We start from the raw sequence: 23,787 nt of genomic DNA on the forward strand, positions 1-23,787 counted from the left end.
GACCTTTAGATCTTCCGTCTGACGCTCTCCCGACTGAGCTATCGAGGCAGACGTTAGTAGTCGTTGCTGGATTCAGGTCATTTTTGCTGGGATACTTTCATATTGTTGTAATAAAAACACGGTATATCAACTAGTTGAAGTATTTGGAAACAAATCTTCTCGGATTGGCCATCGTTATACGTTTTTTATAGTAATATCTGAATCAGAATGTGCCGCAGTTGTCGTGGCCGAGTGGTTAAGGCGACAGACTAGAAATCTGTTGGGCTCTGCCCGCGCAGGTTCGAATCCTGCCGACAACGCCGTTCTCCTAGTTTGATGAAATTGTATATATATATATACATAGGTTTACATGGTATCGACTTTCTGTACTTCCTTTGCCATCCCGACGTTTTGCCAATCAATGTTGCGATCTGTTCAAAGGACATATTAGGAGAAGGTCGATTTTTCAAATGTATTTTGTTTAACATCAAGCAAGTTTGTTGCTTGGAGTTTCTCTCAATCTTTTATTTGCCGCAGGTAGGCACAAGAACAATCACAGTGTCTTTTTGTAGTTTAAAAGTAAATAATGCCTCGACCCGGGATTGAACCAGGGACCTTCAGATCTTCAGTCTGACGCTCTCCCGACTGAGCTATCGAGGCAGACGTTTGGAGCCGTTGCTGAATTCTTGTCATTTTTGATGTGATACAAAATCAAAATTCCATATTTTGTGTTAAAACGGTATATCGACCTGTTAAATTATTCAGATAAAAATATTAACCAAGTGACAATCTATTAGCAATCAGAATGTGCTGCAGTTGTCGTGACCGTGTGGATAAGGCGACAGACTAGAAACCTGTTGGGTTCTACCCGCGCAGGTTTGAATCCTGCGGACAACGCCGTTCCCCTTATTTGACGAAATTGTTTATACATTTGTTTACATGATATTCACTTTATTTGCTTCGTTTTTCATCCTGATATTTCCCCAATTAATGCTGTGATCTGCTGAAATGATTTGAATCCTGCGGACAACGCCGTTCCCCTTATTTGACGAAATTTGCTTCGTTTTTCATCCTGATATTTCCCCAATTAATGCTGTGATCTGCTGAAATGATTTGAATCCTGCGGACAACGCCGTTCCCCTTATTTGACGAAATTGTTTATACATTTGTTTACATGATATTCACTTTATTTGGTTCGTTTTTCATCCTGATATTTTCCCAATCAATGCTGTGATCTGTTCAAGGGATTTATTTGGAGAAGGTCGGTTATTCAAATTTATTTGGATTAACATCACGCAAGTTCGTTGATTGGCCTTCTCTTAGTTTTTTTTTCTATTTGCCTCAAGTAGGCACAAGAACAATCACTGTGGTCTTTATAGTTTAAAAGTAAATAACGCCTCGACCCGGGATTGAACCAGGGACCTTCATATCTTCAGTCTGACGCTCTCCCGACTGAGTTATCGAGGCAGACGTTAGTATTCGTTGCTGGATTCAGGTCATTTTTGCTGGGATACTTCCATATTATTGTAATAAAAACACGGTATATCAACTAGTTGAAGTATTTGGAAACAAATCATCTCGGATTGGCCATCGTTATACGTTTTTTATAGTAATATCTGAATCAGAATGTGCCGCAGTTGTCGTGGCCGAGTGGTTAAGGCGACAGACTAGAAATCTGTTGGGCTCTGCCCGCGCAGGTTCGAATCCTGCCGGCGACGCCGTTCTCCTAATTTGAAGAAATTGTATATATATATACATTGGTTTACATGCTATCGACTTTCTATACTTCCTTTGCCATCCTGACGTTTTACCAATCAATTTTCCGATCTGTTCAAAGGACATATTTGGAGAAGGTCGATTTTTCAAATTTATTTTGTTTAACATCACGCAAGTTTGTTGCTTGGAGTTTCCTCAATCTTTTATTTGCCGCAAGTAGGCTCAAGAACAATCACTGTGGTGCTTTGTAGTTTAAAAGTAAATAATGCCTCGACCCGGGATTGAACCAGGGACCTTCAGATCTTCAGTCTGACGCTTTCCCGACTGAGCTATCGAGGCAGACGTTTGGAGCTGTTGCTGAATTCTTGTCATTTTTGATGGGATACAAAATCAAAATCCCATATTTTGTGTTAAAACGGTATATCGACCTGTTAAAGTATTCAGATAAAAAAATCAACCAAGTGACAATCTATTGGCAATCAGAATGTGCTGCAGTTGTCGTGACCGGATGGTTAGGGCGACAAAATTAGAAATATGTTGGGCTCTACCCGCGCAGGTTTGAATCCTGCGGACAACGTCGTTCCCCTTATTTGACGAAATTGTTTATACATTTGTTTACATGGTATTCACTTTATTTGGTTCGTTTTTCATCCTGATGTTTCCCCAATTAATGCTGTGATCTGCTGAAATAATTTGAATCCTGCGGACAACGCCGTTCCCCTTATTTGTCGAAATTGTTTATACATTTGTTTACATGATATTCACTTTATTTGGTTCGCTTTCCACCCTGACATTTTGCCAATCAATGCTGTGATCTGTTCAAAGGATTTCTTTGGAGAAGGTCGAATATTCAAATTTATTTTGATGAACATCACGCAAGTTCTTTGATTGGAGTTTCTCTCAGTTTTTTTTTTCTATTTGCCTCAAGTAGGCACATGAACAATCACTGTGGTCTTTAGAGTTTAAAAGTAAATAATGCCTCGAACCGGGATTGAACCAGGGATTGAACCAGGGACCTTTAGATCTTCAGTCTGACGCTCTCCCGACTGAGCTATCGAGGCAGACGTTAGTAGTCGTTGCTGGATTCAGGTCATTTTTGCTGGGATACTTTCATATTGTTGTAATAAAAACACGGTATATCAACTAGTTGAAGTATTTGGAAACAAATCTTCTCGGATTGGCCATTGTTATACGTTTTTTATAGTAATATCTGAATCAGAATGTGCCGCAGTTGTCGTGGCCGAGTGGTTAAGCCGACAGACTAGAAATCTGTTGGGCTCTGCCCGCGCAGGTTCGAATCCTGCCGACAACGCCGTTCTCCTAGTTTGATGAAATTGTATATATATATATATACATAGGTTTACATGGTATCGACTTTCTGTACTTCCTTTGCCATCCCGACATTTTGCCAATCAATGTTGCGATCTGTTCAAAGGACATATTAGGAGAAGGTCGATTTTTCAAATGTATTTTGTTTAACATCAAGCAAGTTTGTTGCTTGGAGTTTCTCTCAATCTTTTATTTGCCGCAGGTAGGCACAAGAACAATCACAGTGGTTTTTTGTAGTTTAAAAGTAAATAATGCCTCGACCCGGGATTGAACCAGGGACCTTCAGATCTTCAGTCTGACGCTCTCCCGACTGAGCTATCGAGGCAGACATTTGGAGCCGTTGCTGAATTCTTGTCATTTTTGATGTGATACAAAATCAAAATTCCATATTTTGTGTTAAAACGGTATATCGACCTGTTAAAGTATTCAGATAAAAATATTAACCAAGTGACAATCTATTAGCAATCAGAATGTGCTGCAGTTGTCGTGACCGTGTGGATAAGGCGACAGACTAGAAACCTGTTGGGTTCTACCCGCGCAGGTTTGAATCCTGCGGACAACGCCGTTCCCCTTATTTGACGAAATTGTTTATACATTTGTTTACATGATATTCACTTTATTTGCTTCGTTTTTCATCCTGATATTTCCCCAATTAATGCTGTGATCTGCTGAAATGATTTGAATCCTGCGGACAACGCCGTTCCCCTTATTTGACGAAATTGTTTATACATTTGTTTACATGATATTCACTTTATTTGGTTCGTTTTTCATCCTGATATTTTCCCAATCAATGCTGTGATCTGTTCAAGGGATTTATTTGGAGAAGGTCGGTTATTCAAATTTATTTGGATTAACATCACGCAAGTTCGTTGATTGGCCTTCTCTCAGTTTTTTTTTCTATTTGCCTCAAGTAGGCACAAGAACAATCACTGTGGTCTTCATAGTTTAAAAGTAAATAACGCCTCGACCCGGGATTGAACCAGGGACCTTCATATCTTCAGTCTGACGCTCTCCCGACTGAGCTATCGAGGCAGACGTTAGTATTCGTTGCTGGATTCAGGTCATTTTTGCTGGGATACTTCCATATTATTGTAATAAAAACACGGTATATCAACTAGTTGAAGTATTTGGAAACAAATCATCTCGGATTGGCCATCGTTATACGTTTTTTATAGTAATATCTGAATCAGAATGTGCCGCAGTTGTCGTGGCCGAGTGGTTAAGGCGACAGACTAGAAATCTGTTGGGCTCTGCCCGCGCAGGTTCGAATCCTGCCGGCGACGCCGTTCTCCCAATTTGAAGAAATTGTATATATATATACATTGGTTTACATGCTATCGACTTTCTATACTTCCTTTGCCATCCTGACGTTTTACCAATCAATTTTCCGATCTGTTCAAAGGACATATTTGGAGAAGGTCGATTTTTCAAATTTATTTTGTTTAACATCACGCAAGTTTGTTGCTTGGAATTTCCTCAATCTTTTATTTGCCGCAAGTAGGCTCAAGAACAATCACTGTGGTGCTTTGTAGTTTAAAAGTAAATAATGCCTCGACCCGGGATTGAACCAGGGACCTTCAGATCTTCAGTCTGACGCTCTCCCGACTGAGCTATCGAGGCAGACGTTTGGAGCCGTTGCTGAATTCTTGTCATTTTTGATGTCATACAAAATCAAAATTCTATATTTTGTGTTAAAACGGTATATCGACCTGTTAAAGTATTCAGATAAAAATATTAATCAAGTGACAATCTATTGGCAATCAGAATGTGCTGCAGTTGTCGTGACCGTGTGGATAAGGCGACTGACTAGAAACCTGTTGGGTTCTACCCGCGCAGGTTTGAATCCTGCGGACAACGCCGTTCCCCTTATTTGACGAAATTGTTTATACATTTGTTTACATGATATTCACTTTATTTGGTTCGTTTTTCATCCTGATATTTCCCCAATTAATGCTGTGATCTACTGAAATGATTTGAATCCTGCGGACAACGCCGTTCCCCTTATTTGACGAAATTGTTTATACATTTGTTTACATGGTATTCACTTTACTTGGTTCACTTTCCATCTTGACATTTTCCCAATCAATGCTGTGATCTGTTCAAGGGATTTATTTGGAGAAGGTCGGTTATTCAAATTTATTTGGATTAACATCACGCAAGTTCGTTGATTGGACTTTCTCTCAGTTTTTTTTTCTATTTGCCTCAAGTAGGCACAAGAGCAATCACTGTGGTCTTTATAGTTTAAAAGTAAATAATGCCTCGACCCGGGATTGAACCAGGGACCTTCATATCTTCAGTCTGACGCTCTCCCGACTGAGCTATCGAGGCAGACGTTAGTATTCGCTGCTGGATTCAGGTCATTTTTGCTGGGATACTTCCATATTATTGTAATAAAAACACGGTATATCAACTAGTTGAAGTATTTGGAAACAAATCATCTCGGATTGGCCATCGTTATACGTTTTTTATAGTAATGTCTGAATCAGAATGTGCCGCAGTTGTCGTGGCCGAGTGGTTAAGGCGACAGACTAGAAATCTGTTGGGCTCTGCCCGCGCAGGTTCGAATCCTGCCGGCGACGCCGTTCTCCTAATTTGAAGAAATTGTATATATATATACATTGGTTTACATGCTATCGACTTTCTATACTTCCTTTGCCATCCTGAAGTTTTACCAATCAATTTTCCGATCTGTTCAAAGGACATATTTAGAGAAGGTCGATTTTTCAAATTTATTTTGTTTAACTCAATCTTTTATTTGCCGCAAGTAGGCTCAAGAACAATCACTGTGGTGCTTTGTAGTTTAAAAGTAAATAATGCCTCGACCCGGGATTGAACCAGGGACCTTCAGATCTTCAGTCTGACGCTCTCCCGACTGAGCTATCGAGGCAGACGTTAGTATTCGCTGCTGGATTCAGGTCATTTTTGCTGGGATACTTCCATATTATTGTAATAAAAACACGGTATATCAACTAGTTGAAGTATTTGGAAACAAATCTTCTCGGATTGGCTATCGTTATACGTTTTTTAAAGTGATATCTGAATCAGAATGTGCCGCAGTTGTCGTGGCCGAGTGGTTAAGGCGACAGACTAGAAATCTGTTGGGCTCTGCCCGCGCAGGTTCGAATCCTGCCGACAACGCCGTTCTCCTAATTTGTAGAAATTGTATATATATATACATTGGTTTACATGCTATCGACTTTCTATACTTCTTTTGCCATCCTGACGTTTTACCAATCAATTTTCCGATCTGTTCAAAGGACATATTTGGAGAAGGTCGATTTTTCAAATTTATTTTGTTTAACATCACGCAAGTTTGTTGCTTGGAGTTTCCTCAATCTTTTATTTGCCGCAAGTAGGCTCAAGAACAATCACTGTGGTGCTTTGTAGTTTAAAAGTAAATAATGCCTCGACCCGGGATTGAACCAGGGACCTTCAGATCTTCAGTCTGACGCTCTCCCAACTGAGCTATCGAGGCAGACGTTTGGAGCCGTTGCTGAATTCTTGTCATTTTTGATGTCATACAAAATCAAAATTCTATATTTTGTGTTAAAACGGTATATCGACCTGTTAAAGTATTCAGATACAAATATTAACCAAGTGACAATCTATTGGCAATCAGAATGTGCTGCAGTTGTCGTGCCCGTGTGGATAAGGCGACTGACTAGAAACCTGTTGGGTTCTACCCGCGCAGGTTTGAATCCTGCGGACAACGCCGTTCCCCTTATTTGACGAAATTGTTTATTCATTTGTTTACATGATATTCACTTTATTTGGTTCGTTTTTCATCCTGATATTTCCCCAATTAATGCTGTGATCTGCTGAAATGATTTGAATCCTGCGGACAACGCCGTTCCCCTTATTTGACGAAATTGTTTATACATTTGTTAACATGGTATTCACTTTACTTGGTTCACTTTCCATCCTGACATTTTCCCCATCAATGCTGTGATCTGTTCAAGGGATTTATATGGAGAAGGTCGGTTATTCAAATTTATTTGGATTAACATCACGCAAGTTCGTTGATTGGACTTTCTCTCAGTTTTTTTTTCTATTTGCCTCAAGTAGGCACAAGAACAATCACTGTGGTCTTTATAGTTTAAAAGTAAATAATGCCTCGACCCGGGATTGAACCAGGGACCTTCAGATCTTCAGTCTGACGCTCTCCCGACTGAGCTATCGAGGCAGACGTTAGTATTCGTTGCTGGATTCAGGTCATTTTTGCTGGGATACTTCCATATTATTGTAATAAAAACACGGTATATCAACTAGTTGAAGTATTTGGAAACAAATCTTCTCGGATTGGCCATCGTTATACGTTTTTTATAGTAATATCTGAATCAGAATGTGCCGCAGTTGTCGTGGCCGAGTGGTTAAGGCGACAGACTAGAAATCTGTTGGGCTCTGCCCGCGCAGGTTCGAATCCTGCCGACAACGCCGTTCTCCTAATTTGAAGAAATTGTATATATATATACATTGGTTTACATGCTATCGACTTTCTATACTTCCTTTGCCATCCTGACGTTTTACCAATCAATTTTCCGATCTGTTCAAAGGACATATTTGGAGAAGGTCGATTTTTCAAATTTATTTTGTTTAACATCACGCAAGTTTGTTGCTTGGAGTTTCCTCAATCTTTTATTTGCCGCAAGTAGGCTCAAGAACAATCACTGTGGTGCTTTGTAGTTTAAAAGTAAATAATGCCTCGACCCGGGATTGAACCAGGGACCTTCAGATCTTCAGTCTGACGCTCTCCCGACTGAGCTATCGAGGCAGACGTTTGGAGCCGTTGCTGAATTCTTGTCATTTTTGATGTCATACAAAATCAAAATTCTATATTTTGTGTTAAAACGGTATATCGACCTGTTAAAGTATTCAGATAAAAATATTAACCAAGTGACAATCTATTGGCAATCAGAATGTGCTGCAGTTGTCGTGACCGTGTGGATAAGGCGACAGACTAGAAACCTGTTGGGCTATACCCGCGCAGGTTTGAATCCTGCGGACAACGCCGTTCCCCTTATTTGACGAAATTGTTTATACATTTGTTTACATGATATTCACTTTATTTGGTTCGTTTTTCATCCTGATATTTCCCCAATTAATGCTGTGATCTGCTGAAATGATTTGAATCCTGCGGACAACGCCGTTCCCCTTATTTGACGAAATTGTTTATACATTTGTTTACATGGTATTCACTTTAATTGGTTGGCTTTCCATCCTGACATTTTCCCAATCAATGCTGTGATCTGTTCAAGGGATTTATTTGGAGAAGGTCGGTTATTCAAATTTATTTGGATTAACATCACGCAAGTTCGTTGATTGGACTTTTTCTCAGTTTTTTTTTCTATTTGCCTCAAGTAGGCACAAGAACAATCACTGTGGTCTTTATAGTATAAAAGTAAATAACGCCTCGACCCTGGATTGAACCAGGGACCTTCAGATCTTCAGTCTGACGCTCTCCCGACTGAGCTATCGAGGCAGACGTTAGTATTCGTTGCTGGATTCAGGTCATTTTCGCTGGGATACTTCCATATTGTTGTAATGAAAACACGGTATATCAACTAGTTGAAGTATTTGGAAACAAATCTTCTCGGATTTGCCATAGTTATACGTTTTTTATAGTAATATCTGAATCAGAATGTGCCGCGGTTGTCGTGGCCGAGTGGTTTAGGCGACAGACTAGAAATCTGTTGGGCTCTGCCTGCGCAGGTTCGAATCCTGCCGACAACGCCGTTCTCCCAATTTGATGAAATTGTATATATATTATACATTGGTTTACATGCTACCGACTTTCTATACTTCCTTTGCCATCCTGACGTTTTACCAATCAATTTTCCGATCTGTTCAAAGGACATATTTGGAGAAGGTCGATTTTTCAATTTTATTTTGTTTAACATCACGCAAGTTTGTTGCTTGGAGTTTCCTCAATCTTTTATTTGCCGCAAGTAGGCACAAGAACAATCCCTGTGGTTCTTTGTAGTTTAAAAGTAAATAACGCCTCGACCCGGGATTGAACCAGGGACCTTCAGATCTTCAGTCTGACGCTCTCCCGTCTGAGCTATCGAGGCAGACGTTTGGAGCCGTTGCTGAATTCTTGTCATTTTTGATGTGATACAAAATCAAAATTCCATATTTTGTGTTAAAACGGTATATCGACCTGTTAAAGTATTCAGATAAAAATATTAACCGAGTGACAATCTATTGGCAATCAGAATGTGCTGCAGTTGTCGTGACCGGGTGGTTGAGGCGACAGACTAGAAACCTGTTGGGCTCTACCCGCGCAGGTTTGAATCCTGCAGACAACGCCGTTCCCCTTATTTGACGAAATTGTTTATACATTTGTTTACATTATATTCACATTATTTGGTTCGTTTTTCATCCTGATGTTTCCCCAATTAAAGCTGTGATCTGCTGAAATGATTTGAATCCTGCGGACAACGCCGTTCCCCTTATTTGACGAAATTGTTTATACATTTGTTTACATGGTATTCACTTTACTTGGTTCGCTTTCCATCCTGACATTTTCCCAATCAATGCTGTGAACTGTTCAAAGGATTTATTTGGAGAAGGTCGATTATTCAAATTTATTTGGATTAACATCGCGCAAGTTCGTTGATTGGACTTTCTCTCAGTTTTTTTTTCTGTTTGCCTCAAGTAGGCACAAGAACAATCACTGTGGTCTTCATGGTTTAAAAGTAAATAATGCCTCGACCCGGGATTGAACCAGGGACCTTCAGATCTTCAGTCTGACGCTCTCCCGACTGAGCTATCGAGGCAGACGTTAGTATTCGTTGCTGGATTCAGGTCATTTTTGCTGGGATACTTCCATATTGTTGTAATAAAAACACGGTATATCAACTAGTTGAAGTATTTGGAAACAAATCTTCTCGGATTTGCCATAGTTATACGTTTTTTATAGTAATATCTGAATCAGAATGTGCCGCAGTTGTCGAGGCCGAGTGGTTAAGGCGACAGACTAGAAATCTGTTGGGCTCTGCCCGCGCAGGTTCGAATCCTGCCGACAACGCCGTTCTCCTAATTTGAAGAAATTGTATATATATATACATTGGTTTACATGCTATCGACTTTCTATACTTCCTTTGCCATCCTGACGTTTTACCAATCAATTTTCCGATCTGTTCTAAGGACATATTTGGAGAAGGTCGATTTTTCAAATTTATTTTGTTTAACATCACGCAAGTTTGTTGCTTGGAGTTTCCTCAATCTTTTATTTGCCGCAAGTAGACTCAAGAACAATCACTGTGGTGCTTTGTAGTTTAAAAGTAAATAATGCCTCGACCCGGGATTGAACCAGGGACCTTCAGATCTTCAGTCTGACGCTCTCCCGACTGAGCTATCGAGGCAGACGTTTGGAGCCGTTGCTGAATTCTTGTCATTTTTGATGTCATACAAAATCAAAATTCTATATTTTGTGTTAAAACGGTATATCGACCTGTTAAAGTATTCAGATAAAAATATTAACCAAGTGACAATCTATTGGAAATCAGAATGTGCTGCAGTTGTCGTGGCCGTGTGGATAAGGCGACAGACTAGAAACCTGTTGGGCTCTACCCGCGCAGGTTTGAATCCTGCGGACAACGCCGTTCCCCTTATTTGACGAAATTGTTTATACATTTGTTTACATGATATTCACTTTATTTGGTTCGTTTTTCATCCTGATATTTTCCCAATTAATGCTGTGATCTGCTGAAATGATTTGAATCCTGCGGACAACGCCGTTCCCCTTATTTGACGAAATTGTTTATAGATTTGTTTACATGGTATTCACTTTAATTGGTTCGCTTTCCATCCTGACATTTTCCCAATCAATGCTGTGATCTGTTCAAGGGATTTATTTGGAGAAGGTCGGTTATTCAAATTTATTTGGATTAACATCACGCAAGTTCGTTGATTGGACTTTCTCTCAGTTTTTTTTTTCTATTTGCCTCAAGTAGGCACAAGAACAATCACTGTGGTCTTTATAGTATAAAAGTAAATAATGCCTCGACCCGGGATTGAACCAGGGACCTTCAGATCTTCAGTCTGACGCTCTCCCGACTGAGCTATCGAGGCAGACGTTAGTATTCGTTGCTGGATTCAGGTCATTTTTGCTGGGATACTTTCATATTGTTGTAATGAAAACACGGTATATCAACTAGTTGAAGTATTTGGAAACAAATCTTCTCGGATTGGCCATCGTTATACGTTTTTTATAGAAATATCTGAATCAGAATGTGCCGCAGTTGTCGTGACCGAGTGGTTTAGGCGACAGACTAGAAATCTGTTGGGCTCTGCCCGCGCAGGTTCGAATCCTGCCGACAACGCCGTTCTCCCAATTTGATGAAATTGTATATATATTATACATTGGTTTACATGCTATTGACTTTCTATACTTCCATTGCCATCCTGACGTTTTATCAATCAATTTTCCGATCTGTTCAAAAGACATATTTGGAGAAGGTCGATTTTTCAATTTTATTTTGTTTAAAATCACGCAAGTTTGTTGCTTGGAGTTTCCTCAATCTTTTATTTGCCGCAAGTAGGCACAAGAACAATCTCTGTGGTTCTTTGTAGTTTAAAAGTAAATAACGCCTCGACCCGGGATTGAACCAGGGACCTTCAGATCTTCAGTCTGACGCTCTCCCGTCTGAGCTATCGAGGCAGACGTTTGGAGCCGTTGCTGAATTCTTGTCATTTTTGATGTGATACAAAATCAAAATTCCATATTTTGTGTTAAAACGGTCTATCGACCTGTTAAAGTATTCAGATAAAAATATTAACCGAGTGACAATCTATTGGCAATCAGAATGTGCTGCAGTTGTCGTGACCGGGTGGTTAAGGCGACAGACTAGAAACCTGTTGGGCTCTACCCGCGCAGGTTTGAATCCTGCAGACAACGCCGTTCCCCTTATTTGACGAAATTGTTTATACATTTGTTTACATGATATTCACATTATTTGGTTCATTTTTCATCCTGATGTTTCCCCTAATTAATGCCGTGATCTGCTGAAATGATTTGAATCCTGCGGACAACGCCGTTCCCCTTATTTGACGAAATTGTTTATACATTTGTTTACATGGTATTCACTTTACTTGGTTCGCTTTCCATCCTGACATTTTCCCAATCAATGCTGTGAACTGTTCAAAGGATTTATTTGGAGAAGGTCGGTTATTCAAATTTATTTGGATTAACATCACGCAAGTTCGTTGATTGGACTTTCTCTCAGTTTTTTTTTCTATTTGCCTCAAGTAGGCACAAGAACAATCACTGTGGTCTTTATAGTTTAAAAGTAAATAATGCCTCGACCCGGGATTGAACCAGGGACCTTCAGATCTTCAGTCTGACGCTCTCCCGACTGAGCTATCGAGGCAGACGTTAGTGTTCGTTGCTGGATTCAGGTCATTTTTGCTGGGATACTTCCATATTGTTGTAATAAAAACACGGTATATCAACTAGTTGAAGTATTTGGAAACAAATCTTCTCGGATTTGCCATAGTTATACGTTTTTTATAGTAATATCTGAATCAGAATGTGCCGCGGTTGTCGTGGCCGAGTGGTTTAGGCGACAGACTAGAAATCTGTTGGGCTCTGCCTGCGCAGGTTCAAATCCTGCCGACAACGCCGTTCTCCCAATTTGATGAAATTGTATATATATTATACATTGGTTTACATGCTACCGACTTTCTATACTTCCTTTGCCATCCTGACGTTTTACCAATCAATTTTCCGATCTGTTCAAAGGACATATTTGGAGAAGGTCGATTTTTCAATTTTATTTTGTTTAATATCACGCAAGTTTGTTGCTTGGAGTTTCCTCAATCTTTTATTTGCCGCAAGTAGGCACAAGAACAATCCCTGTGGTTCTTTGTAGTTTAAAAGTAAATAACGCCTCGACCCGGGATTGAACCAGGGACCTTCAGATCTTCAGTCTGACGCTCTCCCGTCTGAGCTATCGAGGCAGACGTTTGGAGCCGTTGCTGAATTCTTGTCATTTTTGATGTGATACAAAATCAAAATTCCATATTTTGTGTTAAAACGGTATATCGACCTGTTAAAGTATTCAGATAAAAATATTAAGCGAGTGACAATCTATTGGCAATCAGAATGTGCTGCAGTTGTCGTGACCGGGTGGTTGAGGCGACAGACTAGAAACCTGTTGGGCTCTACCCGCGCAGGTTTGAATCCTGCAGACAACGCCGTTCCCCTTATTTGACGAAATTGTTTATACATTTGTTTACATTATATTCACATTATTTGGTTCGTTTTTCATCCTGATGTTTCCCCAATTAAAGCTGTGATCTGCTGAAATGATTTGAATCCTGCGGACAACGCCGTTCCCCTTATTTGACGAAATTGTTTATACATTTGTTTACATGGTATTCACTTTACTTGGTTCGCTTTCCATCCTGACATTTTCCCAATCAATGCTGTGAACTGTTCAAAGGATTTATTTGGAGAAGGTCGATTATTCAAATTTATTTGGATTAACATCGCGCAAGTTCGTTGATTGGACTTTCTCTCAGTTTTTTTTTTCTGTTTGCCTCAAGTAGGCACAAGAACAATCACTGTGGTCTTCATGGTTTAAAAGTAAATAATGCCTCGACCCGGGATTGAACCAGGGACCTTCAGATCTTCAGTCTGACGCTCTCCCGACTGAGCTATCGAGGCAGACGTTAGTATTCGTTGCTGGATTCAGGTCATTTTTGCTGGGATACTTCCATATTGTTGTAATAAAAACACGGTATATCAACTAGTTGAAGTATTTGGAAACAAATCTTCTCGGATTTGCCATAGTTATACGTTTTTTATAGTAATATCTGAATCAGAATATGCCGCAGTTGTCGAGGCCGAGTGGTTAAGGCGACAGACTAGAAATCTGTTGGGCTCTGCCTGCGCAGGTTCGAATCCTGCCGACAACGCCGTTCTCCTAATTTGAAGAAATTGTATATATATATACATTGGTTTACATGCTATCGACTTTCTATACTTCCTTTGCCATCCTGACGTTTTACCAATCAATTTTCCGATCTGTTCTAAGGACATATTTGGAGAAGGTCGATTTTTCAAATTTATTTTGTTTAACATCACGCAAGTTTGTTGCTTGGAGTTTCCTCAATCTTTTATTTGCCGCAAGTAGACTCAAGAACAATCACTGTGGTGCTTTGTAGTTTAAAAGTAAATAATGCCTCGACCCGGGATTGAACCAGGGACCTTCAGATCTTCAGTCTGACGCTCTCCCGACTGAGCTATCGAGGCAGACGTTTGGAGCCGTTGCTGAATTCTTGTCATTTTTGATGTCATACAAAATCAAAATTCTATATTTTGTGTTAAAACGGTATATCGACCTGTTAAAGTATTCAGATAAAAATATTAACCAAGTGACAATCTATTGGAAATCAGAATGTGCTGCAGTTGTCGTGGCCGTGTGGATAAGGCGACAGACTAGAAACCTGTTGGGCTCTACCCGCGCAGGTTTGAATCCTGCGGACAACGCCGTTCCCCTTATTTGACGAAATTGTTTATACATTTGTTTACATGATATTCACTTTATTTGGTTCGTTTTTCATCCTGATATTTTCCCAATTAATGCTGTGATCTGCTGAAATGATTTGAATCCTGCGGACAACGCCGTTCCCCTTATTTGACGAAATTGTTTATAGATTTGTTTACATGGTATTCACTTTAATTGGTTCGCTTTCCATCCTGACATTTTCCCAATCAATGCTGTGATCTGTTCAAGGGATTTATTTGGAGAAGGTCGGTTATTCAAATTTATTTGGATTAACATCACGCAAGTTCGTTGATTGGACTTTCTCTCAGTTTTTTTTTTCTATTTGCCTCAAGTAGGCACAAGAACAATCACTGTGGTCTTTATAGTATAAAAGTGAATAATGCCTCGACCCGGGATTGAACCAGGGACCTTCAGATCTTCAGTCTGACGCTCTCCCGACTGAGCTATCGAGGCAGACGTTAGTATTCGTTGCTGGATTCAGGTCATTTTTGCTGGGATACTTTCATATTGTTGTAATGAAAACACGGTATATCAACTAGTTGAAGTATTTGGAAACAAATCTTCTCGGATTTGCCATAGTTATACGTTTTTTATAGTAATATCTGAATCAGAATGTGCCGCAGTTGTCGTGACCGAGTGGTTTAGGCGACAGACTAGAAATCTGTTGGGCTCTGCCCGCGCAGGTTCGAATCCTGCCGACAACGCCGTTCTCCCAATTTGATGAAATTGTATATATATTATACATTGGTTTACATGCTATCGACTTTCTATACTTCCTTTGCCATCCTGACGTTTTATCAATCAATTTTCCGATCTGTTCAAAAGACATATTTGGAGAAGGTCGATTTTTTAATTTTATTTTGTTTAAAATCACGCAAGTTTGTTGCTTGGAGTTTCCTCAATCTTTTATTTGCCGCAAGTAGGCACAAGAACAATCTCTGTGGTTCTTTGTAGTTTAAAAGTAAATAACGCCTCGACCAGGGATTGAACCAGGGACCTTCAGATCTTCAGTCTGACGCTCTCCCGTCTGAGCTATCGAGGCAGACGTTTGGAGCCGTTGCTGAATTCTTGTCATTTTTGATGTGATACAAAATCAAAATTCCATATTTTGTGTTAAAACGGTCTATCGACCTGTTAAAGTATTCAGATAAAAATATTAACCGAGTGACAATCTATTGGCAATCAGAATGTGCTGCAGTTGTCGTGACCGGGTGGTTAAGGCGACAGACTAGAAACCTGTTGAGCTCTACCCGCGCAGGTTTGAATCCTGCAGACAACGCCGTTCCCCTTATTTGACGAAATTGTTTATACATTTGTTTACATGATATTCACATTATTTGGTTCATTTTTCATCCTGATGTTTCCCCTAATTAATGCTGTGATCTGCTGAAATGATTTGAATCCTGCGGACAACGCCGTTCCCCTTATTTGACGAAATTGTTTATACATTTGTTTACATGGTATTCACTTTACTTGGTTCGCTTTCCATCCTGACATTTTCCCAATCAATGCTGTGAACTGTTCAAAGGATTTATTTGGAGAAGGTCGATTATTCAAATTTATTTGGATTAACATCACGCAAGTTCGTTGATTGGACTTTCTCTCAGTTTTTGTTTCTGTTTGCCTCAAGTAGGCACAAGAACAATCACTGTGTCATAGTTTAAAAGTAAATAATGCCTCGACCCGGGATTGAACCAGGGACCTTCAGATCTTCAGTCTGACGCTCTCCCGACTGAGCTATCGAGGCAGACGTTAGTAGTCGTTGCTGGATTCAGGTCATTTTTGCTGGGATACTTCCACATTGTTGTAATAAAAACACGGTATATCAACTAGTTGAAGTATTTGGAAACAAATCTTCTCGGATTGGCCATCGTTATACGTTTTTTATAGAAATATCTGAATCAGAATGTGCCGCAGTTGTCATGGCCGAGTGGTTAAGGCGACAGACTAGAAATCTGTTGGGCTCTGCCCGCGCAGGTTCGAATCCTGCCGACAACGCCGTTCTCCTAATTTGACGAAATTGTATATATATATATACATTGGTTTACATGCTATCGACTTTCTATACTTCCTTTGCCATCCTGACGTTTTACCAATCAATTTTCCGATCTGTTCAAAGGACATATTTGGAGGAGGTCGATTTTTAAATTTTATTTTGTATAACATCACGCAAGTTTGTTGCTTGGAGTTTCCTCAATCTTTTATTTGCCGCAAGTAGGCACAAGAACAATCCCTGTGGTTCTTTGTAGTTTAAAAGTAAATAACGCCTCGACCCGGGATTGAACCAGGGACCTTCAGATCTTCAGTCTGACGCTCTCCCGTCTGAGTTATCGAGGCAGACGTTTGGAGCCGTTGCTGAATTCTTGTCATTTTTGATGTGATACAAAATCAAAATTCCATATTTTGTGTTAAAACGGTATATCGACCTGTTAAAGTATTTGGATAAAAATATTAACCGAGTGACAATCTATTGGCAATCAGAATGTGCTGCAGTTGTCGTGACCGGGTGGTTAAGGCGACAGACTAGAAACCTGTTGGGCTCTACCCGCGCAGGTTTGAATCCTGCAGACAACGCCATTCCCCTTATTGGACGAAATTGTTTATACATTTGTTTACATGATATTCACTTTATTTGGTTCGTTTTTCATCCTGATATTTCCCCAATTAATGCTGTGATCTGCTGAAATGATTTGAATCCTGCGGACAACGCCGTTCCCCTTATTTGACGAAATTGTTTATAGATTTGTTTACATGGTATTCACTTTAATTGGTTCGCTCTACATCCTGACATTTTCCCAATCAATGCTGTGATCTGTTCAAGGGATTTATTTGGAGAAGGTCGGTTATTCAAATTTATTAGGATTAACATCACGCAAGTTCGTTGATTGGACTTTCTCTCAGTTTTTTTTTCTATTTGCCTCAAGTAGGCACAAGAACAATCACTGTGGTCTTTATAGTATAAAAGTAAATAATGCCTCGACCCGGGATTGAACCAGGGCCCTTCAGATCTTCAGTCTGACGCTCTCCCGACTGAGCTATCGAGGCAGACGTTGGTATTCGTTGCTGGATTCAGGTCATTTTTGCTGGGATACTTTCATATTGTTGTAATGAAAACACGGTATATCAACTAGTTGAATTATTTGGAAACAAATCTTCTCGGATTTGCCATAGTTATACGTTTTTTATAGTAATATCTGAACCAGAATGTGCCGCAGTTGTCGTGACCGAGTGGTTTAGGCGACAGACTAGAAATCTGTTGGGCTCTGCCCGCGCAGGTTCGAATCCTGCCGACAACGCCGTTCTCCCAATTTGATGAAATTGTATATATATTATACATTGGTTTACATGCTATCGACTTTCTATACTTCCTTTGCCATCCTGACGTTTTACCAATCAATTTTCCGATCTGTTCAAAGGACATATTTGGAGAAGGTCGATTTTTCAATTTTATTTTGTTTAACATCACGCATCAAAATTCCATATTTTGTGTTAAATCGGTATATCGACCTGTTAAAGTATTCGGATAAAATTATTAACCGAGTGACAATCTATTGGCAATCAGAATGTGCTGCAGTTGTCGTGACCGGGTGGTTAAGGCGACAGACTAGAAACCTGTTTGGGCTCTACCCGCGCAGGTTTGAATCCTGCAGACAACGCCGTTCCCCTTATTTGACGAAATTGTTTATACATTTGTTTACATGATATTCACATTATTTGGTTCGTTTTTCATCCTGATGTTTCCCCTAATTAATGCTGTGATCTGCTGAAATGATTTGAATCCTGCGGACAACGCCGTTCCCCTTATTTGACGAAATTGTTTATACATTTGTTCACATGGTATTCACTTTACTTGGTTCGCTTTCCATCCTGACATTTTCCCAATCAATGCTATGAACTGTTCAAAGGATTTATTTGGAGAAGGTCGATTATTCAAATTTATTTGGATTAACATCACGCAAGTTCGTTGATTGGACTTTCTCTCAGTTTTTGTTTCTGTTTGCCTCAAGTAGGCACAAGAACAATCACTGTGTCATAGTTTAAAAGTAAATAATGCCTCGACCCGGGATTGAACCAGGGACCTTCAGATCTTCAGTCTGACGCTCTCCCGACTGAGCTATCGAGGCAGACGTTAGTAGTCGTTGCTGGATTCAGGTCATTTTTGCTGGGATACTTCCATATTGTTGTAATAAAAACACGGTATATCAACTAGTTGAAGTATTTGGAAACAAATCTTCTCGGATTGGCCATCGTTATACGTTTTTTATAGAAATATCTGAATCAGAATGTGCCGCAGTTGTCGTGGCCGAGTGGTTAAGGCGACAGACTAGAAATCTGTTGGGCTCTGCCCGCGCAGGTTCGAATCCTGCCGACAACGCCGTTCTCCTAATTTGATGAAATTGTATATATATATACATTGGTTTACATGCTATCGACTTTCTATACTTCCTTTGCCATCCTGACGTTTTACCAATCAATTTTCCGATCTGTTCAAAGGACATATTTGGAGAAGGTCGATTTTTCAAATTTATTTTGTTTAACATCACGCAAGTTTGTTGCTTGGAGTTTCCTCAATCTTTTATTTCCCGCAAGTAGGCACAAGAACAATCATTGTGGTTCTTTGTAGTTTAAAAGTAAATAATGCCTCGACCCGGGATTGAACCAGGGACCTTCAGATCTTCAGTCTGACGCTCTCCCGACTGAGCTATCGAGGCAGACGTTAAGGCGAGTGGTTAAGTGGTTAAGGCGACAGATTAGAAATCTGTTGGGCTCTGCCCGCGCAGGTTCGAATCCTGCCGACAACGCCGTTCTCCCAATTTGATGAAATTGTATATATATTATACATTGGTTTACATGCTATCGACTTTCTATACTTCCTTTGCCATCCTGACGTTTTACCAATCAATTTTCCGATCTGTTCAAAGGACATATTTGGAGAAGGACGATTTTTCAATTTTATTTTGTTTAACATCACGCAAGTTTGTTGCTTGGAGTTTCCTCAATCTTTTATTTGCCGCAAGTAGGCACAAGAACAATCCCTGTGGTTATTTGTAGTTTAAAAGTAAATAACGCCTCGACCCGGGATTGAACCAGGGACCTTCAGATCTTCAGTCTGACGCTCTCCCGTCTGAGCTATCGAGGCAGACGTTTGGAGCCGTTGCTGAATTCTTGTCATTTTTGATGTGATACAAAATCAAAATTCCATATTTTGTGTTAAAACGGTATATCGACCTGTTAAAGTATTCAGATAAAAATATTAACCGAGTGACAATCTATTGGCAATCAGAATGTGCTGCAGTTGTCGTGACCGGGTGGTTAAGGCGACAGACCTTGGGCTCTACCCGCGCAGGTTTGAATCCTGCAGACAACGCCGTTCCCCTTATTTGACGAAATTGTTTATACATTTGTTTACATGATATTCACATTATTTGGTTCGTTTTTCATCCTGATGTTTCCCCTAATTAATGCTGTGATCTGCTGAAATGATTTGAATCCAACGGACAACGCCGTTCCCCTTATTTGACGAAATTGTTTATACATTTGTTTACATGGTATTCACTTTACTTGGTTCGCTTTCCATCCTGACATTTTCCCAATCAATGCTGTAAACTGTTCAAAGGATTTATTTGGAGAAGGTCGATTATTCAAATTTATTTGGATTAACATCACGCAAGTTCGTTGATTGGACTTTCTCTCAGTTTTTTTTTCTGTTTGCCTCAAGTAGGCACAAGAACAATCACTGTGTCATAGTTTAAAAGTAAATATTGCCTCGACCCGGGATTGAACCAGGGACCTTCAGATCTTCAGTCTGACGCTCTCCCGACTGAGCTATCGAGGCAGACGTTAGTAGTCGTTGCTGTATTCAGGTCATTTTTGCTGGGATACTTCCATATTGTTGTAATAAAAACACGGTATATCAACTAGTTGAAGTATTTGGAAACAAATCTTCTCGGATTGGCCATCGTTATACGTTTTTTATAGAAATATCTGAATCAGAATGTGCCGCAGTTGTCGTGGCCGAGTGGTTAAGGCGACAGACTAGAAATCTGTTGGGCTCTGCCCGCGCAGGTTCGAATCCTGCCGACAACGCCGTTCTCCTAATTTGATGAAATTGTATATATATATACATTGGTTTACATGCTATCGACTTTCTATACTTCCTTTGCCATCCTGACGTTTTACCAATCAATTTTCCGATCTGTTCAAAGGACATATTTGGAGAAGGTCGATTTTTCAAATTTATTTTGTTTAACATCACGCAAGTTTGTTGCTTGGAGTTTCCTCAATCTTTTATTTGCCGCAAGTAGGCAGAAGATAAATCACTGTGGTTCTTTGTAGTTTAAAATAAATAATGCCTCGACCCGGGATTGAACCAGGGACCTTCAGATCTTCAGTCTGACGCTCCCCCGACTGAGCTATCGAGGCAGACGTTTGGAGACGTTGCTGAATTCTTGTCATTTTTGATGTGATACAAAATCAAAATTCCATATTTTGTGTTAAAACGGTATATCGACCTGTTAAAGTATTCAGATAAAAATATTAATTAAGTGACAATCTATTGGCAATCAGAATGTGCTGCAGTTGTCGTGACCGTGTGGATAAGGCGACAGACTAGAAACCTGTTGGGTTCTACCCGCGCAGGTTTGAATCCTGCGGACAACGCCGTTCCCCTTATTTGACGAAATTGTTTATACATTTGTTTACATGATATTCACTTTATTTGGTTCGTTTTTCATCCTGATATTTCCCCAATTAATGCTGTGATCTGCTGAAATGATTTGAATCCTGCGGACAACGCCGTTCCCCTTATTTGACGAAATTGTTTATACATTTGTTTACATGGTATTCACTTTAATTGGTTCGCTTTCCATCCTGACATTTTCCCAATCAATGCTGTGATCTGTTCAAGGGATTTATTTGGAAAAGGTCGGTTATTCAAATTTATTTGGATTAACATCACGCAAGTTCGTTGATTGGACTTTCTCTCAGTTTTTTTTTTCTATTTGCCTCAAGTTGGCACAAGAACAATACTGTGGTCTTTATAGTTTAAAAGTAAATAATGCCTCGACCCGGGATTGATCCAGGGACCTTCAGATCTTCAGTCTGACGCTCTCCCGACTGAGCTATCGAGGCAGACGTTAGTATTCGTTGCTGGATTCAGGTCATTTTTGCTGGGATACTTCCATATTGTTGTAATGAAAACACGGTATATCAACTAGTTGAAGTATTTGGAAACAAATCTTCTCGGATTTGCCATAGTTATACGTTTTTTATAGTAATATCTGAATCAGAATGTGCCGCAGTTGTCGTGGCCGAGTGGTTAAGGCGACAGACTAGAAATCTGTTGGGCTCTGCCCGCGCAGGTTCGAATCCTGCCGACAACGCCGTTCTCCCAAATTGATGAAATTGTATATATGTTATACATTGGTTTACATGCTATCGACTTTCTATACTTCCTTTGCCATCCTGACGTTTTACCAATCAATTTTCCGATCTGTTCAAAGGACATATTTGGAAAAGGTCGATTTTTCAAATTTATTTTGTTTAACATCACGCAAGTTTGTTGCTTGGAGTCTCCTCAATCTTTTATTTGCCGCAAGTAGGCACAAGAACAATCCCTGTGGTTCTTTGTAGTTTAAAAGTAAATAACGCCTCGACCCGGGATTGAACCAGGGACCTTGAGATCTTCAGTCTGACGCTCTCCCGTCTGAGCTATCGAGGCAGACGTTTGGAGCCGTTGCTGAATTCTTGTCATTTTTGATGTGATACAAAATCAAAATTCCATATTTTGTGTTAAAACGGTATATCGACCTGTTAAAGTATTCAGATAAAAATATTAACCGAGTGACAATCTATTGGCAATCAGAATGTGCTGCAGTTGTCGTGACCTGGTGGTTAAGGCGACAGACTAGAAACCTGTTGGGCTCTACCCGCGCAGGTTTGAATCCTGCAGACAACGCCGTTCCCCTTATTTGACGAAATTGTTTATACATTTGTTTACATGATATTCACATTATTTGGTTCGTTTTTCATCCTGATGTTTCCCCAATTAATGCTGTGATCTGCTGAAATGATTTGAATCCTGCGGACAACGCCGTTCCCCTTATTTGACGAAATTGTTTATACATTTGTTTACATGGTATTCACTTTACTTGGTTCGCTTTCCATCCTGACATTTTCCCAATCAATGCTGTGAACTGTTCAAAGGATTTATTTGGAGAAGGTCAATTATTCAAATTTATTTGGATTAACATCACGCAAGGTCGTTGATTGGACTTGCTCTCAGTTTTTTTTTTCTATTTGCCTCAAGTAGGCACAAGAACAATCACTGTGGTCTTTATAGTTTAAAAGTAAATAATGCCTCGACCCGGGATTGAACCAGGGACCTTCAGATCTTCAGTCTGACGCTCTCCCGACTGAGCTATCGAGGCAGACGTTAGTAGTCGTTGCTGTATTCAGGTCATTTTTGCTGGGATACTTCCATATTGTTTTAATAAAAACACGGTATATCAACTAGTTGAAGTATTTGGAAACAAATCTTCTCGGATTGGCCATCGTTATACGTTTTTTATAAGAATATCTGAATCAGAATTTGCCGCAGTTGTCGTGGCCGAGTGGTTAAGGCGACAGACTAGAAATCTGTTGGGCTCTGCCCGCGCAGGTTCGAATCCTGCCGACAACGCCGTTCTCCTAATTTGAGAAAATTGTATATATATATACATTGGTTTACATGCTATCGACTTTCTATACTTCCTTTGCCATCCTGACGTTTTACTAATCAATTTTGCGATCTGTTCAAAGGACATATTTGGAGAAGGTCGATTTTTCAAATTTATTTTGTTTAACATCACGCAAGTTTGTTGCTTGGAGTTTCCTCAATCTTTTATTTGCCTCAAGTAGGCACAAGAACAATCACTGTGGTCTTTATAGTTTAAAAGTAAATAATGCCTCGACCCGGGATTGAACCAGGGACCTTCAGATCTTTAGTCTGACGCTCTCCCGACTGAGCTATCGAGGCAGACGATTGGAGCCGTTGCTGAATTCTTGTCATTTTTGATGTCATACAAAATCAAAATTCTATATTTTGTGTTAAAACGGTATATCGACCTGTTAAAGTATTCAGATAAAAATATTAACCAAGTGACAATCTATTGGCAATCAGAATGTGCTGCAGTTGTCGTGACCGTGTGGATGAGGCGACAGACTAGAAACCTGTTGGGTTCTACCCGCGCAGGTTTGAATCCTGCGGACA

At 39.9% G+C, this 23,787-nt stretch overlaps 54 non-coding genes across 54 annotated transcripts; 20 read left to right on the forward strand and 34 right to left on the reverse strand.

Annotated features, from left to right (window-relative positions):
- Positions 1-217: 217 nt before the first annotated feature.
- Trnas-aga (transfer RNA serine (anticodon AGA)) lies at positions 218-299 on the forward strand. The gene has a single exon. It is a non-coding gene; the product is annotated as a tRNA-Ser (tRNA).
- A 267-nt stretch (positions 300-566) lies between these two features.
- Positions 567-639, reverse strand: Trnaf-gaa (transfer RNA phenylalanine (anticodon GAA)). The gene has a single exon. It is a non-coding gene; the product is annotated as a tRNA-Phe (tRNA).
- A 976-nt stretch (positions 640-1,615) lies between these two features.
- Trnas-aga (transfer RNA serine (anticodon AGA)) lies at positions 1,616-1,697 on the forward strand. The gene has a single exon. It is a non-coding gene; the product is annotated as a tRNA-Ser (tRNA).
- A 264-nt stretch (positions 1,698-1,961) lies between these two features.
- On the reverse strand, positions 1,962-2,034 carry Trnaf-gaa (transfer RNA phenylalanine (anticodon GAA)). The gene has a single exon. It is a non-coding gene; the product is annotated as a tRNA-Phe (tRNA).
- Positions 2,035-2,925: 891 nt separating this feature from the next.
- On the forward strand, positions 2,926-3,007 carry Trnas-aga (transfer RNA serine (anticodon AGA)). The gene has a single exon. It is a non-coding gene; the product is annotated as a tRNA-Ser (tRNA).
- A 269-nt stretch (positions 3,008-3,276) lies between these two features.
- Trnaf-gaa (transfer RNA phenylalanine (anticodon GAA)) lies at positions 3,277-3,349 on the reverse strand. The gene has a single exon. It is a non-coding gene; the product is annotated as a tRNA-Phe (tRNA).
- A 634-nt stretch (positions 3,350-3,983) lies between these two features.
- On the reverse strand, positions 3,984-4,056 carry Trnaf-gaa (transfer RNA phenylalanine (anticodon GAA)). The gene has a single exon. It is a non-coding gene; the product is annotated as a tRNA-Phe (tRNA).
- Positions 4,057-4,225: 169 nt separating this feature from the next.
- On the forward strand, positions 4,226-4,307 carry Trnas-aga (transfer RNA serine (anticodon AGA)). Its single transcript has one exon. It is a non-coding gene; the product is annotated as a tRNA-Ser (tRNA).
- Positions 4,308-4,571: 264 nt separating this feature from the next.
- On the reverse strand, positions 4,572-4,644 carry Trnaf-gaa (transfer RNA phenylalanine (anticodon GAA)). The gene has a single exon. It is a non-coding gene; the product is annotated as a tRNA-Phe (tRNA).
- Positions 4,645-5,279: 635 nt separating this feature from the next.
- Trnaf-gaa (transfer RNA phenylalanine (anticodon GAA)) lies at positions 5,280-5,352 on the reverse strand. The gene has a single exon. It is a non-coding gene; the product is annotated as a tRNA-Phe (tRNA).
- Positions 5,353-5,521: 169 nt separating this feature from the next.
- Trnas-aga (transfer RNA serine (anticodon AGA)) lies at positions 5,522-5,603 on the forward strand. The gene has a single exon. It is a non-coding gene; the product is annotated as a tRNA-Ser (tRNA).
- Positions 5,604-5,838: 235 nt separating this feature from the next.
- On the reverse strand, positions 5,839-5,911 carry Trnaf-gaa (transfer RNA phenylalanine (anticodon GAA)). The gene has a single exon. It is a non-coding gene; the product is annotated as a tRNA-Phe (tRNA).
- Positions 5,912-6,080: 169 nt separating this feature from the next.
- Positions 6,081-6,162, forward strand: Trnas-aga (transfer RNA serine (anticodon AGA)). Its single transcript has one exon. It is a non-coding gene; the product is annotated as a tRNA-Ser (tRNA).
- A 264-nt stretch (positions 6,163-6,426) lies between these two features.
- On the reverse strand, positions 6,427-6,499 carry Trnaf-gaa (transfer RNA phenylalanine (anticodon GAA)). Its single transcript has one exon. It is a non-coding gene; the product is annotated as a tRNA-Phe (tRNA).
- A 635-nt stretch (positions 6,500-7,134) lies between these two features.
- Positions 7,135-7,207, reverse strand: Trnaf-gaa (transfer RNA phenylalanine (anticodon GAA)). Its single transcript has one exon. It is a non-coding gene; the product is annotated as a tRNA-Phe (tRNA).
- A 169-nt stretch (positions 7,208-7,376) lies between these two features.
- Positions 7,377-7,458, forward strand: Trnas-aga (transfer RNA serine (anticodon AGA)). Its single transcript has one exon. It is a non-coding gene; the product is annotated as a tRNA-Ser (tRNA).
- A 264-nt stretch (positions 7,459-7,722) lies between these two features.
- On the reverse strand, positions 7,723-7,795 carry Trnaf-gaa (transfer RNA phenylalanine (anticodon GAA)). Its single transcript has one exon. It is a non-coding gene; the product is annotated as a tRNA-Phe (tRNA).
- A 635-nt stretch (positions 7,796-8,430) lies between these two features.
- Positions 8,431-8,503, reverse strand: Trnaf-gaa (transfer RNA phenylalanine (anticodon GAA)). Its single transcript has one exon. It is a non-coding gene; the product is annotated as a tRNA-Phe (tRNA).
- Positions 8,504-8,672: 169 nt separating this feature from the next.
- Positions 8,673-8,754, forward strand: Trnas-aga (transfer RNA serine (anticodon AGA)). Its single transcript has one exon. It is a non-coding gene; the product is annotated as a tRNA-Ser (tRNA).
- Positions 8,755-9,019: 265 nt separating this feature from the next.
- Positions 9,020-9,092, reverse strand: Trnaf-gaa (transfer RNA phenylalanine (anticodon GAA)). The gene has a single exon. It is a non-coding gene; the product is annotated as a tRNA-Phe (tRNA).
- Positions 9,093-9,727: 635 nt separating this feature from the next.
- On the reverse strand, positions 9,728-9,800 carry Trnaf-gaa (transfer RNA phenylalanine (anticodon GAA)). The gene has a single exon. It is a non-coding gene; the product is annotated as a tRNA-Phe (tRNA).
- Positions 9,801-9,969: 169 nt separating this feature from the next.
- Positions 9,970-10,051, forward strand: Trnas-aga (transfer RNA serine (anticodon AGA)). Its single transcript has one exon. It is a non-coding gene; the product is annotated as a tRNA-Ser (tRNA).
- Positions 10,052-10,315: 264 nt separating this feature from the next.
- On the reverse strand, positions 10,316-10,388 carry Trnaf-gaa (transfer RNA phenylalanine (anticodon GAA)). Its single transcript has one exon. It is a non-coding gene; the product is annotated as a tRNA-Phe (tRNA).
- Positions 10,389-11,024: 636 nt separating this feature from the next.
- Trnaf-gaa (transfer RNA phenylalanine (anticodon GAA)) lies at positions 11,025-11,097 on the reverse strand. Its single transcript has one exon. It is a non-coding gene; the product is annotated as a tRNA-Phe (tRNA).
- Positions 11,098-11,266: 169 nt separating this feature from the next.
- Positions 11,267-11,348, forward strand: Trnas-aga (transfer RNA serine (anticodon AGA)). Its single transcript has one exon. It is a non-coding gene; the product is annotated as a tRNA-Ser (tRNA).
- Positions 11,349-11,613: 265 nt separating this feature from the next.
- Positions 11,614-11,686, reverse strand: Trnaf-gaa (transfer RNA phenylalanine (anticodon GAA)). Its single transcript has one exon. It is a non-coding gene; the product is annotated as a tRNA-Phe (tRNA).
- A 636-nt stretch (positions 11,687-12,322) lies between these two features.
- On the reverse strand, positions 12,323-12,395 carry Trnaf-gaa (transfer RNA phenylalanine (anticodon GAA)). Its single transcript has one exon. It is a non-coding gene; the product is annotated as a tRNA-Phe (tRNA).
- Positions 12,396-12,564: 169 nt separating this feature from the next.
- Trnas-aga (transfer RNA serine (anticodon AGA)) lies at positions 12,565-12,646 on the forward strand. The gene has a single exon. It is a non-coding gene; the product is annotated as a tRNA-Ser (tRNA).
- A 265-nt stretch (positions 12,647-12,911) lies between these two features.
- Positions 12,912-12,984, reverse strand: Trnaf-gaa (transfer RNA phenylalanine (anticodon GAA)). The gene has a single exon. It is a non-coding gene; the product is annotated as a tRNA-Phe (tRNA).
- A 636-nt stretch (positions 12,985-13,620) lies between these two features.
- Positions 13,621-13,693, reverse strand: Trnaf-gaa (transfer RNA phenylalanine (anticodon GAA)). Its single transcript has one exon. It is a non-coding gene; the product is annotated as a tRNA-Phe (tRNA).
- Positions 13,694-13,862: 169 nt separating this feature from the next.
- Trnas-aga (transfer RNA serine (anticodon AGA)) lies at positions 13,863-13,944 on the forward strand. Its single transcript has one exon. It is a non-coding gene; the product is annotated as a tRNA-Ser (tRNA).
- Positions 13,945-14,208: 264 nt separating this feature from the next.
- Trnaf-gaa (transfer RNA phenylalanine (anticodon GAA)) lies at positions 14,209-14,281 on the reverse strand. The gene has a single exon. It is a non-coding gene; the product is annotated as a tRNA-Phe (tRNA).
- A 636-nt stretch (positions 14,282-14,917) lies between these two features.
- Positions 14,918-14,990, reverse strand: Trnaf-gaa (transfer RNA phenylalanine (anticodon GAA)). The gene has a single exon. It is a non-coding gene; the product is annotated as a tRNA-Phe (tRNA).
- A 169-nt stretch (positions 14,991-15,159) lies between these two features.
- Trnas-aga (transfer RNA serine (anticodon AGA)) lies at positions 15,160-15,241 on the forward strand. Its single transcript has one exon. It is a non-coding gene; the product is annotated as a tRNA-Ser (tRNA).
- Positions 15,242-15,506: 265 nt separating this feature from the next.
- On the reverse strand, positions 15,507-15,579 carry Trnaf-gaa (transfer RNA phenylalanine (anticodon GAA)). Its single transcript has one exon. It is a non-coding gene; the product is annotated as a tRNA-Phe (tRNA).
- Positions 15,580-16,211: 632 nt separating this feature from the next.
- On the reverse strand, positions 16,212-16,284 carry Trnaf-gaa (transfer RNA phenylalanine (anticodon GAA)). The gene has a single exon. It is a non-coding gene; the product is annotated as a tRNA-Phe (tRNA).
- A 169-nt stretch (positions 16,285-16,453) lies between these two features.
- Positions 16,454-16,535, forward strand: Trnas-aga (transfer RNA serine (anticodon AGA)). Its single transcript has one exon. It is a non-coding gene; the product is annotated as a tRNA-Ser (tRNA).
- Positions 16,536-16,801: 266 nt separating this feature from the next.
- Trnaf-gaa (transfer RNA phenylalanine (anticodon GAA)) lies at positions 16,802-16,874 on the reverse strand. The gene has a single exon. It is a non-coding gene; the product is annotated as a tRNA-Phe (tRNA).
- A 635-nt stretch (positions 16,875-17,509) lies between these two features.
- On the reverse strand, positions 17,510-17,582 carry Trnaf-gaa (transfer RNA phenylalanine (anticodon GAA)). The gene has a single exon. It is a non-coding gene; the product is annotated as a tRNA-Phe (tRNA).
- A 169-nt stretch (positions 17,583-17,751) lies between these two features.
- Positions 17,752-17,833, forward strand: Trnas-aga (transfer RNA serine (anticodon AGA)). The gene has a single exon. It is a non-coding gene; the product is annotated as a tRNA-Ser (tRNA).
- A 755-nt stretch (positions 17,834-18,588) lies between these two features.
- Positions 18,589-18,661, reverse strand: Trnaf-gaa (transfer RNA phenylalanine (anticodon GAA)). Its single transcript has one exon. It is a non-coding gene; the product is annotated as a tRNA-Phe (tRNA).
- Positions 18,662-18,830: 169 nt separating this feature from the next.
- Positions 18,831-18,912, forward strand: Trnas-aga (transfer RNA serine (anticodon AGA)). Its single transcript has one exon. It is a non-coding gene; the product is annotated as a tRNA-Ser (tRNA).
- A 264-nt stretch (positions 18,913-19,176) lies between these two features.
- Positions 19,177-19,249, reverse strand: Trnaf-gaa (transfer RNA phenylalanine (anticodon GAA)). Its single transcript has one exon. It is a non-coding gene; the product is annotated as a tRNA-Phe (tRNA).
- A 12-nt stretch (positions 19,250-19,261) lies between these two features.
- Positions 19,262-19,339, forward strand: Trnas-aga (transfer RNA serine (anticodon AGA)). The gene has a single exon. It is a non-coding gene; the product is annotated as a tRNA-Ser (tRNA).
- A 265-nt stretch (positions 19,340-19,604) lies between these two features.
- Positions 19,605-19,677, reverse strand: Trnaf-gaa (transfer RNA phenylalanine (anticodon GAA)). The gene has a single exon. It is a non-coding gene; the product is annotated as a tRNA-Phe (tRNA).
- Positions 19,678-20,300: 623 nt separating this feature from the next.
- Trnaf-gaa (transfer RNA phenylalanine (anticodon GAA)) lies at positions 20,301-20,373 on the reverse strand. Its single transcript has one exon. It is a non-coding gene; the product is annotated as a tRNA-Phe (tRNA).
- Positions 20,374-20,542: 169 nt separating this feature from the next.
- Positions 20,543-20,624, forward strand: Trnas-aga (transfer RNA serine (anticodon AGA)). The gene has a single exon. It is a non-coding gene; the product is annotated as a tRNA-Ser (tRNA).
- Positions 20,625-20,887: 263 nt separating this feature from the next.
- Trnaf-gaa (transfer RNA phenylalanine (anticodon GAA)) lies at positions 20,888-20,960 on the reverse strand. Its single transcript has one exon. It is a non-coding gene; the product is annotated as a tRNA-Phe (tRNA).
- A 635-nt stretch (positions 20,961-21,595) lies between these two features.
- Positions 21,596-21,668, reverse strand: Trnaf-gaa (transfer RNA phenylalanine (anticodon GAA)). Its single transcript has one exon. It is a non-coding gene; the product is annotated as a tRNA-Phe (tRNA).
- A 169-nt stretch (positions 21,669-21,837) lies between these two features.
- Trnas-aga (transfer RNA serine (anticodon AGA)) lies at positions 21,838-21,919 on the forward strand. Its single transcript has one exon. It is a non-coding gene; the product is annotated as a tRNA-Ser (tRNA).
- Positions 21,920-22,184: 265 nt separating this feature from the next.
- On the reverse strand, positions 22,185-22,257 carry Trnaf-gaa (transfer RNA phenylalanine (anticodon GAA)). The gene has a single exon. It is a non-coding gene; the product is annotated as a tRNA-Phe (tRNA).
- A 636-nt stretch (positions 22,258-22,893) lies between these two features.
- On the reverse strand, positions 22,894-22,966 carry Trnaf-gaa (transfer RNA phenylalanine (anticodon GAA)). The gene has a single exon. It is a non-coding gene; the product is annotated as a tRNA-Phe (tRNA).
- Positions 22,967-23,135: 169 nt separating this feature from the next.
- Positions 23,136-23,217, forward strand: Trnas-aga (transfer RNA serine (anticodon AGA)). Its single transcript has one exon. It is a non-coding gene; the product is annotated as a tRNA-Ser (tRNA).
- Positions 23,218-23,480: 263 nt separating this feature from the next.
- On the reverse strand, positions 23,481-23,553 carry Trnaf-aaa (transfer RNA phenylalanine (anticodon AAA)). The gene has a single exon. It is a non-coding gene; the product is annotated as a tRNA-Phe (tRNA).
- Between the last annotated feature and the right edge of the window lie 234 nt (positions 23,554-23,787).

This window comes from Styela clava, chromosome 2 (assembly GCF_964204865.1).
Source record: "Styela clava chromosome 2, kaStyClav1.hap1.2, whole genome shotgun sequence".
NCBI classification, from domain to species: domain Eukaryota; kingdom Metazoa; phylum Chordata; class Ascidiacea; order Stolidobranchia; family Styelidae; genus Styela; species Styela clava.